The sequence below is a fragment of the Acomys minous genome, assembly GCF_964271855.1.
Source record: "Acomys minous genome assembly, chromosome: 7".
Classification (NCBI taxonomy): domain Eukaryota; kingdom Metazoa; phylum Chordata; class Mammalia; order Rodentia; family Muridae; genus Acomys; species Acomys minous.
Genome location: NC_140488.1, coordinates 63,748,973 through 63,763,866, shown reverse-complemented (window position 1 = coordinate 63,763,866; position 14,894 = coordinate 63,748,973). Strand labels below are relative to the sequence as shown.

The window sequence follows — 14,894 nt, the reverse complement described above, 5'->3', positions numbered from 1 at the left end:
CCTTCTGGTTACAGTCATGTAGTCTCCCTTACATAGCACTGGGGATTTCAGAGAACATACACTTTCTTATTTCAAAAGAAGTGTGAGGAACCCTACTTCCAGAGCTAGCTTCTCAGTAAGTTCAAGTAGCATAATTCATTCATATAGTAGTTCTATTTCTAATTTCCTGAAAAATATCCACATTGATGTTTATGTGACTATAATCACATACTTTACATTAGAAAAATGTAATATTCTCTCCAGCATTTATAGCTGTTCATTTTCTCAGTGGTGGTAATTCTAAATGTAGTGAGATGGAATCACAGAACAGTTTTAATATTTATTTTTTTTAGTGGCAAAGAGGGTTGAATATATTTCAAGATATTTAATAACCTTTGGAAAATCTTCATTTGACCTTTTCTCTGTTGTAAAACAAAGTCTTTTTAGACTGCAAAGCAATATTCCTTGAAAAGTGTGGATCTGGGATATATAGTAATGTAGAAAATGTGAAATAAAATATTAAATTAGTATTTTGGATACTGTATCCCTACATCTAAAGATACTAAATCCCTGTAGTTTATGGGTAACAAGTCTCAGAATTTTATTTTCTAATTTGAATAAAAAATTTTAAATTGCTTTTGGTCATTTGTATTTCAGTATTGTCAAAAACTTGTCTTCCAGGTAATCCTTTGACTTTCCTACACTTCACAATATTCTATGACTCTGAAATAGGTTTCATTTCATAAAAGCCTTATTTCATTTAAATATGAATGATAAATTACCTGTGTTATCACTGTGTATCTTAGTGTACTGTATTTTATACATAGATAAAATTGTTACATTTCCAGTGTAGCCAAACTTACCATAACTCATTTCCTTTCTTTGAGTTTCTGTTACTTATACTCCACCATTATCTGATACCTACTTAGTTATTATTCATGTATTTTGATTTGCAACAAAATACATTCTTACTAACTTTCACAGTAAAAAGGACTCAAGAAAGTACATTGTAGAACTCAATAATGCTTGGAAGACATGAGATCTTAAAGAGGGGCTGAATAAATTTTATTTATTTATTTATTTATTTATTTATTTATTTATTTATTTATTTATTAAGACAGGGTTTCTCTGTGTAGCCGTGGCTGTCCTGGACTAACTTTGTAGACCATGCTGGCCTTAAACTCACAATGACAGCGATTCCCCTGTCTCGGCCTCCCAAGTGCTGGGATTAAAGGCATGTACTACAACCACCAGGCTTAATTTTCCCCTTTAATAAATAATCAATGGCAGATGTAAGAAATGTTCCTTAATATTTATTGCACCAGTAAATTTAGTGTGATTACTAGAAAGAGAATGGGTGAATCAATAGCAGCAGAGACACTATAGTCTGTAACAGAGCATGAGTGACAGGCAAGTCATAAAAGTTACATCCCTAAAAATCCCTGTACATACTGCATCTTAGCCGCTCTCAACTTGGGAGTATCATCTTACAAACATTTTAAAATTTTATTTATTTATTTACTCACTTTACATCCCAGTCATAACCCCCTCACTCCTGTTTTCCTGGTCCCACCCTCAATTCCTTTTCTTCATAGCACCCTCTCCCATACTGCTCATAAAAGGGGATCCTCCCTGACCTATCCATCCCAGCAGGTCAAGTCACATCAGGACTAAAGAGCATCCTCTATAAGGGCATCCTCTACCATGGTGGTCTGACAAGGGAGTACCGCCAGGGGGAAGTGATCAAAAACCATGCAAGAAAGTACTTGACAGAGACCACTCCTGCTCCCTTTACTAGGGACCCCACATGAAGACCAAGCTGCCAATTGGTATGTGTAGGGGGCTTAGGTAGAGTCTATATATGGTCTTTGGTTGGTGTTTCAGTCTTAGTAAGCCCTCCTGGGCCCAGGTTACTTAGATCTGTTGGTCTTCTTCTGGAGCTCTTGTTAGCTCCTGGTCCTTCTACCCTTCCTCTCACTCTTCCACAAGGCTCTCTGAGCTCCTCCTGATATTTGGCTATGAGTCTCACCTCTGATTAGATCCATTGTTCGGTGTGGGGCAGGTCTCTGAGGACAGCTATGCTAGGCTTCTGTCTGCAAGCATAGCTGAGTGTCAAAGGTTTCACAAATCTCACTGAGAATGGGAAATAGTGCTTGAAAAGAAGGAACAGACTAGGAAAAGGAGTCCTGGGGGTGGAAATCTTTTAAACATTTTTTACAGCTTATATAACCTTCCAGAGAGGCTTTGTGAATCTTCTAAGTTTCAGGAGCTACCCCAGTCTTAATTTTTATATATTTCTTGATGATTGTAAGTTTTATTTACTTTTGCAGTCTCATGAGAATGTGTTAATTATGAAGAATAGCTATATAACATTTTGTTGTTATTATCTTTCAGAGTGTAATAAGCCACTTAATGTTATTCAAACTGAATTCAATGCAATTGAGGTAATTAGGAACATTTTCTCAATTAATACTGGCTCTGCATTACTCCTTGGGAGAACTGATTAAGTTAGGAAAATAATAACCAATTGTCTGAACATAGGAGATATGTTTATACCTTAGATAAAAGTAATCAGAGGCAGGCATGGTGGCACATGACTTCAATCCCTCACTCGAGAGGAAGAGGCAGGCATAATTCTGTGATTTTGAGCCTAGCCTGGTGTACAAAGTGAGTTTGAGGAAAGCAAGAGTTACATACAGACAAAACTTCTCTTGAGGGGGAAAAATGATCAGATGTGCAAGTTACCTCTATCATGAAAAACAGTCTCTAAATCCTTCTAAGACCCAGATAATGTTAATTACCTCAAAATTTGAAATTGATTTGGATCCTGGATTTTCAAGAGGAGAAATCATAATAAGGGTTCATCCAAATTAATTGATGAGTAAATCAAATAAATCAAAACTTACAACAGTTTAATGATGTAATAATCTTTTAATTTTTATGTTTATAAATTCAGTACTTTACAAAATAGTTTATTTTTAAATTATATAAGCCCTTCTTTAAATGCTTTTCTGATTAAACTTTATAACTTGAAAACAGATAAATTGTAATCCACATTAATGTGTGCTATTTACTTAGGCATCTAGAGAAATTACTTAGCTCAGCAAATTTGCAGAAGGTAGTTAATGAAATAAGTACATTTTCTTCCACTTTATTGAATATTGAACATCTGGAGCCAGCAAGGTACTAAAGTATATCTCACAATAACTATGACAGAGAATAAGGCACCCCATACAAAAATACTGTATAAGGAAATACTGGGACCTTTATTAAGAGTTGTGAATTTAATAAGCAGATAAAGACTATATCTTAATGCTATTACAGTTAATCTATTTTTCTTTTTGTGTGTGTGGGTGTGTATATGTGTGTACTTGTATTGATATTAGATCTATTATACATTTTGGAAAAGTATCCCCTAAGGCCCATATGTTAAAAGATGTCTCTCAGCAAATAACCCTAGTAGGAAGTTATAAGAGAGAGAGAGAGAGAGAGAGAGAGAGAGAGAGAGAGAGAGAGAGAGAGAGAGAGAGAGCTGAGTGGTAGGTTTTAATACCATTGGCACAATTCCAAATTCATCAAAATATCTCATTTCTTGACAAATATTGAGAAGTCTAGGACATCTTCTAAATATCAGAGAAGACAAGAGTTAATATGACTAACTCAAGATAACAGTACTCTTGAAGGCTCTGAATAATTTTTAATTTCATGACACTGCCTCAAATCTCCACATTTTTTAGGATTCTTAATATATTACTGAGTTTTCTTACAGCTCTTGCTTAATTCACTTATATTAAGTTTAAATTTTTAAATAATATAATATTCTTGAAATTATTAAAGGAAGACAAGCAATTCCATAAAAATACAATATGACAAATTATTAGGTAGGTGGTTATTACTATACTATAATAGCTCAAATTTATCTGTGAGTTAATCACAGCTTCTTGGTGAGAATACTTATACTGGTCATGATAAGAAGGACTTATTAGTCTAGTATAAATACTTTAATTATAGCTATGCTATGGTAAAAACACAATATTGTAGGGATAAACTATTTTATAGAAAATAGAACAAGTAATATTAGTTATTTAATTATAAACACATTTATCCATCAATTCATATAATAAATTTGTTTTCTTTGATTTTTTCTTTGTAGAAGAGAGCATAAACACAATCCTCCATTACCACCTATGCATACTGCCACAGTCTTTGTGTGTTCATATGTGTATATGTCATGCTGCTTTTAGAAGGCTTTATTCCTCTGTGTTCTCCATTCCCTCTGGCTCTTACAATATTTCCACCTCCTTTTCAGAAGGGTTCCCTGGGGTCTAAAGGGGAAAATTAATGGAGATATTCCATTTTATATCTCTGGGTGTTCCAATGTCGCTCTCTTACTCTGTGTATATTGTCCAGTTGTACATATCTGTATTTATTCATATTTACTGCAGGAAGAACTTTTCCTAATGATGCCAGAGTCATACACTGATCTATGAGTATAGTAGAATCTTGTTCAGAGTCATTTTTATTTCTATGCTTTTTTAGCAGATCAGTAATATTTGGATTTTTCATGCATCTGTGGCCTTAGTCTCAGCACGGATGTCTTCATCAAATCCTCCCCATTCAGGGCTCAGGGAACTTGGTGGAAAAAGAGGTAGGAAGAACGTAAGAGCCAGAGAGTATGGAGGACACCAAAAACAAGGCCATCTAAATCAACATGGACACCCTACATAGAAACTCACAGAGACTGAGGCATCATACACAGGGCCTGCATTGGTTTGTGCCAGATGGGATCCTAGAGTTCAAAGGAGTACACAACTCCCTAGATATACTTAGAAACTATATCCAATTAATAACCATTTGAAATGAATTTTAATCTCTTCTAAGAGAGTGTCATGGATGAAATCAACTACTCTTACATATAGGCTGTATGCCCATCAGTAAATGGCCAAACAGAACATGACCTAATGGGCATTGTTTGAAGTACCTAGTCTTATAATGTGATATCAGGCCTCTTAATATTTTAAAATTTAATGGTATTTTTTCTATTTTTTAGTTTTTTTTTATAATGAGGGCTTCAGTTTTATATTTTACAACTTGAGCTCTGTTGCTGCTAGGGAGATTATTTTCTTCCAAATAACACTTAGAAATTGTTAGACTGGTTTCATGCATCTGGAGCCAGGCAATTTAATCACTGAACTCAATGACCAGGTCCCAAGATACTTGAATTTGATTGATTTTATCATGGAGCTCATTCTTTTTCTTCTTCAATTTATCCATAGCTACTAAGAGTAACCAAGTGGAATCATTATTTTTCCACAAATTGTCTAAAGTTTTATACACAGAATCACCAAATACGTTATTCAGTTAATCAAGATAACAAATGAATTTGTCTTGACAAATTTATAATTATTTCACAACATGGGATTTCAGCATTCTTAATATCAGAATATGTATTTCTATCCCCACCCCCTGAAAAATTGCCTTTCCATCTTTGACTGAAGAAATTATTGCTTCATTGTTTGCTAAATCAACAATGAGTGACTCTATCTGAAGGAAATAACAGGTAAGACAATACTGATGTCCCTCATGGTTCACAAATGGTTACCTCTAGACAAATAAGCAAAGACTTTAAGGAAAAGCAGGCTCCTAGAGGGGAGATAAAAAGAAAAGGTCAGCAAAAGGTTCTCTATACCACTGTGAGTTTAATGAGTATGTTAATTCATTCAAGTAGAAATCTGGGAAATATATATGGGATTTGGATCAGGTTGAGAATATTGATATGGGTTTACTGAGTAGATGTTTTAGACTTAATATGGAAGCACACAATTTAAAAAGTAGGTAAAAAGACTGAATGGTTGGCTAAAGCTTTTGTAGAAAGATGATCTACTGAAAAAGAGTTGGAGATACTTGATATCCACTGACTTAATGTTTATGAAGGAATTTTAAGACTCAGGAAAGTTGTTATACTAGAGTGCATACACTGTAAAATACAATCCTCCATGTTTGAAAGGCCCAGAAGTCCTGCTTGTTATGAATTCTATAAGTTGCAAAATGCATTATCAAATACAGGATATATATTTGTGATTGTGCTTTGCAGTTCCTGAAGGAACAAGCAAGTTATATGAAGAATTTGCCAAATGTCTATGATTTCTACTTCCATTAGAATGTTGTGTGCTCCTGATAATGCACCCATTGTCTCAAGGGGTGTGTCCTATGATAAGCTCACTGAAGAGAAACCTAGGACCTGTTTTACTCATAGTTGTATGTGTTATACAGGTACCACTCAGAAGTGGAGAACTGCATCATTACAACACCTTTCTGGGATAGCTCTGAAAAAAATTAGTGAAAGGGAATTTTTACAGTAGACAGAATTTTGGATAGCACACATAGCTATACAGTTTGTTTGGAAAGAAAAATGGTCAGATGTGTGAATGTTAAGTGATTTATGCATTGGTTTTGTTCAGAGACTTGAAAAGAGCATGATCATGACTGGAAAATTGGTGAGAAAGACCACTGGGGAATAAGAGTGTGGATAGATAATCTTTAGCAAATGATATGACAATACTTTCATCTCATGCAAATGTGCATAAAAAGGTGACTCCAATAGAGATGTTCAGTAATTGAGTCAATAGGATGGCTGATTCTGAGTACAGTCAACGTCTTTGCCCAGATATCTCTGTCATTGCCCATTGGTCAATGAAAAATATGGCCATAGCGGGCAGAGATAAAGGTTATGCATAGGCTGGACAATATGAAGTACAAGTCACCAAGGCTGAACTGTCTAGATATATGACTGAGTACCAGATCTGACAACAGCAAATATCAGTAATGAGCCCCAGATGGCACCATTCCCTCGGGTTACCAGCCAGTGACCTAGTGACATGTTCACAGCCTCCATGATGACTTCCTTCATGAAAAGGACAACACTTTTTCTTTCCACAAGTAGATCTTTATTCTGGTTATAGATTCACCTTTGTTGCATGCCTCTTGCCTAAACTACCACCTGTGTAAATATACAGTGTCTTATGTACCATCATGGTATTACACAGAGCATTGGTTCTGACCAAGGAACTTACTTCAATGACAAAAGTATAACAGTGGGTTGCCCAAGATCATGGAATATAGATGGCCATGCTTAAAGCCAAATAGAAACTCTGTTCATCAGCCTTTAACTACATGGGGAATATGCCCAAATGATGCAGCCTCAGGCCTCACTGGCCTTGGCTTTTAAGCTCAAGAACCATATCCTAAGATGACGCAATTCAGTTAGGAAGAAGAATAGCAAGAAGCAGAGCTACAGAGGTAGAAAAATAAGGTTAATACATTTAGAGACTTTCCCAGGCACATCCTAGATTTTCTTTCTAGTTCTATCCATTTACCTGAAATTTTAATAATGCCATTTTATAAAAGTTGAAGAATATTCTATTATGTAAATGCAACACATTTTCTTTAACCAGTCTTATGTTAAATGATATCTAGGTTGTTTCCAATTTCTAGCTACTGAGAAAAAAAAAGCAGCATTGAATGCGTTTGAGCAAGCATTGTGGTGGTAAAATAAAGCATTCTTTGGGTGTGTGCACAAAAGTGATATAGCTGGATCTTGAGGTAGATCAATTCTTGTCTTTCAGAAGAACACCACAGTGATTTCCATAATGACTGTATAGTTTTCAATACTATCATCAATGGATGGGTGTTACTCTTCGTATGACATTGCCAGCCTGAACAGTCATTTGCTCATTTATCTTAGTCATTCTGAATGTTGTAAGATAAAATCTCAAAGTAGTTTGATCTGAGCATCTCTTATGGTTAAGGATGTTGAACATTTCTGTTTCTCAGCCATTTGAGTTTCATCTATTGAGAATTCTCTGAACTTCAATTTAAAAATTGGATTACCTTTTTTAAATATCTATTTCTTTTAATTCATTATATACTTTAGATATTAGTGGTCTATCAGAAGTGGAGTTAATAAAAATATTTTCCCATTCTGTAAGCAGCTGATTTATGTGATTGATGGTGTAGTTTGTCTTAGAGAAGTTTTTTAGTTTCAAGGGGGTCTCATTTATTAAATGCTGATCTGAGTGCCTGTACTATTTGTGCTCAGTTCAGAAAGTTGTATTCTGTGACAATACATACAAGGCTATTTTCTACTTTCTCTTCTACCAGATTCAGTGAATCAGGGTTTTATGTTGAGGTCTTCAATCAATCTGGATTTGACTTTGGAGCAGGAGGATTAAGTATGGAACTATTTGCATTCTTCTGTATGCAGTCATCCAGTTTGACCTGCACCATTTGGAGAACATGCTGTCCTTTTTTCCCAGTGTGTATTTCTGGTTTAGGTTGTATGGATTTATGTCTGAGACTGCAATTCCACTGATCAATTTATCTGTTTTCATGCTTATTGCATGTGGTTTTTATTACTATAGCTATGTACTAAAGCTAGAAATCTGGAATGGTAAAACCTCAAACAGTAGTTTTATTGTTCAGAATTGTTTTAGATATCTTGGGTTTTTCTATATGAAGCTGTGAATTGTCTTTTTGTGGTTTGTAAATAATTTTATTGGGGGTTTTGATGGGATTTGGTTGAATCTATAAATTGCTTTTGGTAAGAATGCCATTTTTACTATGTTAGCCGTACCAATCCATGAGCATGTCAAATCTTTTCATCTTCTGATAGTTTTGTCAATATCTTTCATCAAAGGGTTAAAATTTTTATCATTCAAGTTTTAAACTTCCATGGTTCTAGCTATCCCAAGATATTTTATAGCTGAGTCTATTTTGAAAGGTATTTCCAAAATTTTCATCAGTTTGTATGTCCTTTGTATATATAGAGACTACTGATTTTTGTGAGTTAATTTTATATCCAGCCACTTTGATAATGGTGTTAATCAACAGTAGGGGTTCCACAGTAGAATTTTAGGGTCAGTTATGGACACTATATATCATTAGCAAATAACAATACTTTGAATTCTTTCTTTTAATTTGTATTCCTTCAGTCCCTTTCTGTTGTTTTATTTCTCAAGCTAATAATTCAAATAATATATTGATTAGGTATGGAAAGAGTGGATATCCTTTATTTGTTCTTGATTTCAATAGAATTGATTTGAGTTTGCCTCCATTTAAGTTGATGTTGGCTGTGAGTTTGATGCATACTGTCTTTATCATGTTTAGGTATAATACTTTTATCCTTAAACTCCTCAGAAATTTTATCATAAGAGGTTAGTGAATTTTGTCAAAGATCCTTTCTACATCTAAAGAGATTATATTGTATTTTTTCTTTCAATTTGTTTATGTGGTCCATTACATTATTAATTTTATATATTGGCCTGTCACTGCATTTCTGGGAGGAAGCTTACTTGGTCATGGTGGTTGATCTTTTTCATGTATTCTCTAATTGTGTTGCAGTTGTTTTATTGAGTATTTTCATCTGTATTCATAATGGGAATTAGCCTGATAATTCTTTCTTTGTTAGGTCTTTATGTGGCTTTTTGTCCAGGTAACTGTGGCCTCAAAAACTGAATTGAGCAATGTACCTTCTGTTTATAATTTCTGGAATAATTGGAGCAGCATTAGTATTTAATCTTCTTTGAAAATCAGGTAGAATTCTGTGCTGAAAACATTTATCCCTGGGGTGTGTGTGTGTGTGTGTGTGTGTGTGTGTGTGTGTGTGTGTAGACTTTGAATGACAGTTTCCACTTCTATAAGAGGTATAAGTATGCTTAAATTTCTTATGTGATCTTAATTTAACTTTGTTAAGTTATATCTATAAGAAAATTATCTATGTTTTTTAGGTTTTTTTTTTTAATTTGGTATATAAGTTTATTTATTTATTTTTTATTTTTTTGTTTTTCTATTTTTTCTCCTTTATTAATTTATTCTTGTTACATCTCAATGGTTATCCCATCCCTTGTATCCTCCCATTCTTCCCTCCCTCCCATTTTCCCCTTATTCACCTCCCCTATGACTGTTCCTGAGGGGGATTACCTCCCCCTGTATATGTGCATAGGGTATCAAGTCTCTTCTTGGTAACCTGCTGTCCTTCCTCTGAGTGCCACCAGGTCTCCCCATCCAGGGGACATGGTCAAAGGTGAGGCACCAGAGTATGTGAGAAAGTAATATCCCATTTCCTAGGTATCTGATATAATATACCATTTTTCATGTCTGCTTTTGTTAATTTTGATATTCTCTTTCTACCTTTTAGTGAATTTGGATAGGATTTTTCAATCTATTGATTTTTTTAAAAGAACAAAATATTTGTTTTATTGAATCTCTATATTGTTTTCTTTGTTTCTTTTTTATTTTAGCTCTGAGTTTAATTATTTCTTGCCATTTGTTTTTTGGGGGTGTGATTTCTTTTTTTTTGTTGTTCTAGAACTTTCAAATGTGTTGTAAAGAGATCTACTATGAGATCTCTCCAGTTTTTTTCCACACAAAAGGTAGAAATATATTTTGTTAGCATGTTCAAGATAGTCAAAAATTTAACATCTTATCCCTCACAACAACCCTTTGAGGTAGGTAAGTCATTTTGCAATAAACTAATATCCCAAAATAAGTGCAAGTCCCTGAAGAATCTGCATTAAGAATAACTCAGTCATTAATAATGTAGGCATATCATTGTATGCATATACTAATAACAGTGTTTTTTATAGTTCGATTCATGCAATACATTGTCACTAGAAAAACATGCTGTAAATCAAATTCCATTCACCATATTTGGGGAACTATTTAAATAAACTCTTAATTTTTTAAAAAACCTTATAATTCTATCTCATATTAAAAATAATTTTCATAATACTGAAAGTAAGATAGTATCAGCAAGATTTCAGCCTCATTTATCCATCCTTATAGCAAGTTATTTCAACATAGCACCACGGCAAAATAAGATTTATAATGAAATCTTAGCAGTTTGGTATTGGGCAGTGAACTGTGTTGTCAGATAGTCTTCAGATATACTGCGTCCAATCTCAACCTAAACAATGTATTTTATTGTAATGTAAACACTAAAATTAATAAGTGTTTTCTTTGTCATTGATTCGGAATTGTTATTTATTTATTTTAAACATATTTTATTAATTTATTCATATTACATCTCAATTGTTAGCCCATCCCTTGTATCCTCCCATTCCTCCTTCCCTCCCGCTTTCCCCTTACTCCCCTCCCCTATGACTGTGGCTGAGGAGGACCTCTTCCCCCTGTATATGCTCATAGGGTATCAAGTCTCTTCTTGGTAGCATGCTATCCTTCCTCTGAGTTCCGCCAGGCCTCCCCATCCAGGGGATGTGGTCAAGGTAAGTATTTTCACTTGAAAATATTTTCTTTTCAAATTGCAAAAAGGTGACTTTATGTTATAACAAAACATGAAATTCTGCCAAGTGCTTTGGCTTTGCATCTGTGCCATTACAAACCCAAGCCTCCTGATGTCAATGAGCAATTTCAAGGGAGTCAAATGTTACCTATTAAAATATATATATTTTTCCCTGTGCCAATAAAAAATTGAACTAGGATTGGGCATGGTGGCACATGCCTTTAATCCCAGCACTCCAGAATCAGAGGCAGACGGATTGCTGTGAGTTTGACCCAAGCCTGGTCTACAAAAGCAAGTCCAGGACAACCAAGGCTATACATAGAAACCCTGACTAGAGAAAGAGAGAGAGAGAGAGAGAGAGAGAGAGAGAGAGAGAGAGAGAGAGAGAGAGAGAGAAGAGAGAAGAGAGAAGAGAGAAGAGAAAAAACTGAAGAAGAAATATTATTGGGTACCCCATTTCCCTCTAAAATACAAAATACATTTCTGTTGTTAGTCCAATACTAATGTTCAGTTGCCTGATATTTTTTGATAGTTGCCTTGTCTGCAAAATAATTTACTGGAGAATTTTCATTAACTTAGTAAGATATTTATGATTGCTATGTAATTTATTTGTAATGCTTACATTAACTAATGCCAGAAGCTTAGTTAATGCTTGAAAAGTGCTGGCGGGCTTACATTTTAGCAAATAGTTACAGTAACCTGCTTCTACAAAGAAAATGATTTAATCTACAATAATATGCATTTTTAATTGCCACAGGAATTTAGCAAAGGGCAAAACAAACTAAGTAATTGGCAAAATAAGCCATCCAGAAGCCATCCATTCAAATCCTACTAAATCCAATGCACTACCCTTTTGAGGTAAGGCAAAGAAAAATATAGTCAGATAAACAAATTACTGACATTTACTCTAGGCTTTACTCAGATATCTAAAAAGGAAAATTTAGAATTGAAATGACAAAGTATTTTCTTGGATTTAAAGATAGAGCTGTAAAAACCATTGAGGTATATATAAATAAAGAAACACAAAGGCCACAAGATATATTTTATTGAACATAACACATGCTTGTATAAAAATAACCCAGAAAATATATTTTTTGCATAGATCATCCATATAAAACATTTACCTGGGGGCAAAACAATGAAAAATACATCTCTGAAACTAGTATAGTTGAACTGATTCCTTGGATACCAAGTATATGCAGAACAAATGTCCTTCATCTAGGGAGCATGGGCAAGCGGGAGAACAATGTAATTCAGCATCAGTCTATGTTTATTTCTCTGTTGCTTGAATATAAACCAGTGATGACAAGAGAAGAAACTCTGGGGGTTTATTTAACAAAATTAAATTAATATTTCTGTGGCCATCATAGTGCATCCAATGTCCATCAATCTAGAAAGCTGCAGAATAATGATGTTCCTCTTTGTTAAATAACGTAGCACCTTCCAGCAAATGCTTGTGATCAGATAAATCCAAGTAATAGGGGACATAAGCCAGATCTTCAGGTTTCCAATGCTGCATATTTAACACAACAAAAGTGGGTGCGCCATGGCAGAAAATAATTTGGGAAAATTCTCTTAAGCCACCACACACATGCTCTTCACAAAGTTCAGTCTTGGAACAGAATAACTCATTCACAGCCAGTTGTATCAAGTTTCCATGTGGAATTTCCTGGGGAGGATTTATACTAATTGTGCGCTACTGACCTTCTTGCACTCGGGTCGGGCAGCGCCAGTTAGAACAGTAAATCTCTTGAATGGTAGACATGAGATTTTCAAGATTTTTTGTAAAATTTTCATGCTCATTCCCAAACAAATCAATTGCTTAATGAAGCTTTGTGCATTTCAGATTTGTACTGCTGTTTTTCCATTTTGTCCCAAATCCAAAGCAGCTTCACAGTTGTAAAACTGTAAGTGTCCATTAAATAAAGAAAACAGTCTACAAACTCCCTGCCAAAATGGAGAGAGAGTTCCCTGGGGAAACTTTCATTTTCATTAAGAATGACATACAGTAACATTAAGAATCCATCTATGGTGCAGGTATTTTTCAGTCTGATCTCAACATAGAGGGGTGTACAGGATACTGTTTCGCGGCAAGCTAAGATAGTAAAAACTCCTCCCCAAGGGAGGACAGGCCTCCAGAATGATCGATCTTGGTTATAGTTGTTCTTAATTGATGCTTTGATCTCTTCAAACACTGTCTTCGTCTTCCTGTGGAACCAAAGACCGCCGTGCCTCCGCACCAGTTGCCACTGCCTCCACTCATTCATGGAGAGCCCCAGCCACCGCCTCAAAGGCTGCGGCATCTACCAGCCCCTCTGGTTGCGCTGCCTTGGCCACCCCAAGTGAGCTTGCCAGGCTCTGGCAGGCCCTCCATTGTGCCTGCCAGGGCAGGAGCCACCGAAGTCCCAGCGTCAGCCCCACCCTAGGGGCCCATGCAGCTCAGACCACAGGGCGTGGGCATTGCTTGTGATGGAGCAGGATTCAGCGGACCAGCCCTCCCGGCCCCCAGGCCAGGCCCCTCTCCAGGTTTTGTTTTGTTTTGTTTTTAAATGTAAGCACTTAGGGCTTTGAATTTGCCTCTTAGAACCACTTTCACTGTGTTCCTAAATTCCTGGTGTGTTGTATATTTATTTTCATTCAATTCCGGAAAGTTATTCATTTTTCTTTATTTCTGTCTTACCCCATTTTCTCTTCAGTAGAGAGTTATTCATTTTCAATGAGTTTGTAAGGTTTCTGTTGTTGTTGATATCCAGTTACTTCATGTTGTTATAATAGGACGCAAGGAGTAATTACAATATTTTGTATCTATTGAAACCTGCCTTCATAGAAGTCAAGGACACCACAAGAAACCCCTCAGAATCGACTAGGGACATGGAGGCTTTCGGAGACTGAACCAACAATCACAGAACCAGCTTGTCTTTTTAAAATAAAGTGTTTACTAATCCTTTTAAAATCTTATAAAATATATTTTAATGACATTCTTCTCTCCACTTTCTACAGATCTACTCTTTCACTCTCACCTTCCTACCAACCCAATTTCATGTTTGTATTGCCCAATTACTCTTGGAAGTGAGACTTGGCATGGAATCTAGTTAACCTACGAGTAGTCACACAATTAAAGACACCAGACTCTTCCTTTCCCAGCAACTATCAAAAGGTAATAGCTCCTATTCTTGTCATAATTACTGGACTGGAGTCAAATAGCATAGAATAGTGTTACATTCTTGGCAGAGTCACCATGAATGTATCAACACCTGACCCTATAGTTATCAAAGCTGTCAAGTGGTTGTAATAGATCTTGAGCCCATAGCCCACAAATTCAAATAACACTGGACTAGGAAAATTACTCAATACAGGTATGGGATATTTCTTAGATGGTCTTGTGGCCCTAGATAACTGCTACCAGTGACAAGTGATCGGTTCTACATCAGAATCCTGATATACCAGAGTTACAGGTTTTTCCTTGATACTGGAATCATTTCAGAGCCTTTGTCAACAATTAGCCATGAGATGAGAGAACTGAATTCTTTGGCAATGTTGTCTACTTGCTATTATTTTCTACTTCCAGAAATTGGTTTCTTAAACCATACTATGCTGCCTAAGGTTAGAAAGTGGT

The 14,894-nt window shown here is 35.4% G+C and overlaps 1 pseudogene across 1 annotated transcript; it reads right to left on the bottom strand.

Annotated features, from left to right (window-relative positions):
- Nucleotides 1-12,548: 12,548 nt before the first annotated feature.
- On the bottom strand, nucleotides 12,549-13,581 carry LOC311601195 (uncharacterized protein C14orf28 homolog; annotated as a pseudogene). The gene has a single exon. The product of its transcript is annotated as an uncharacterized protein C14orf28 homolog (transcript).
- Nucleotides 13,582-14,894: the final 1,313 nt, after the last annotated feature.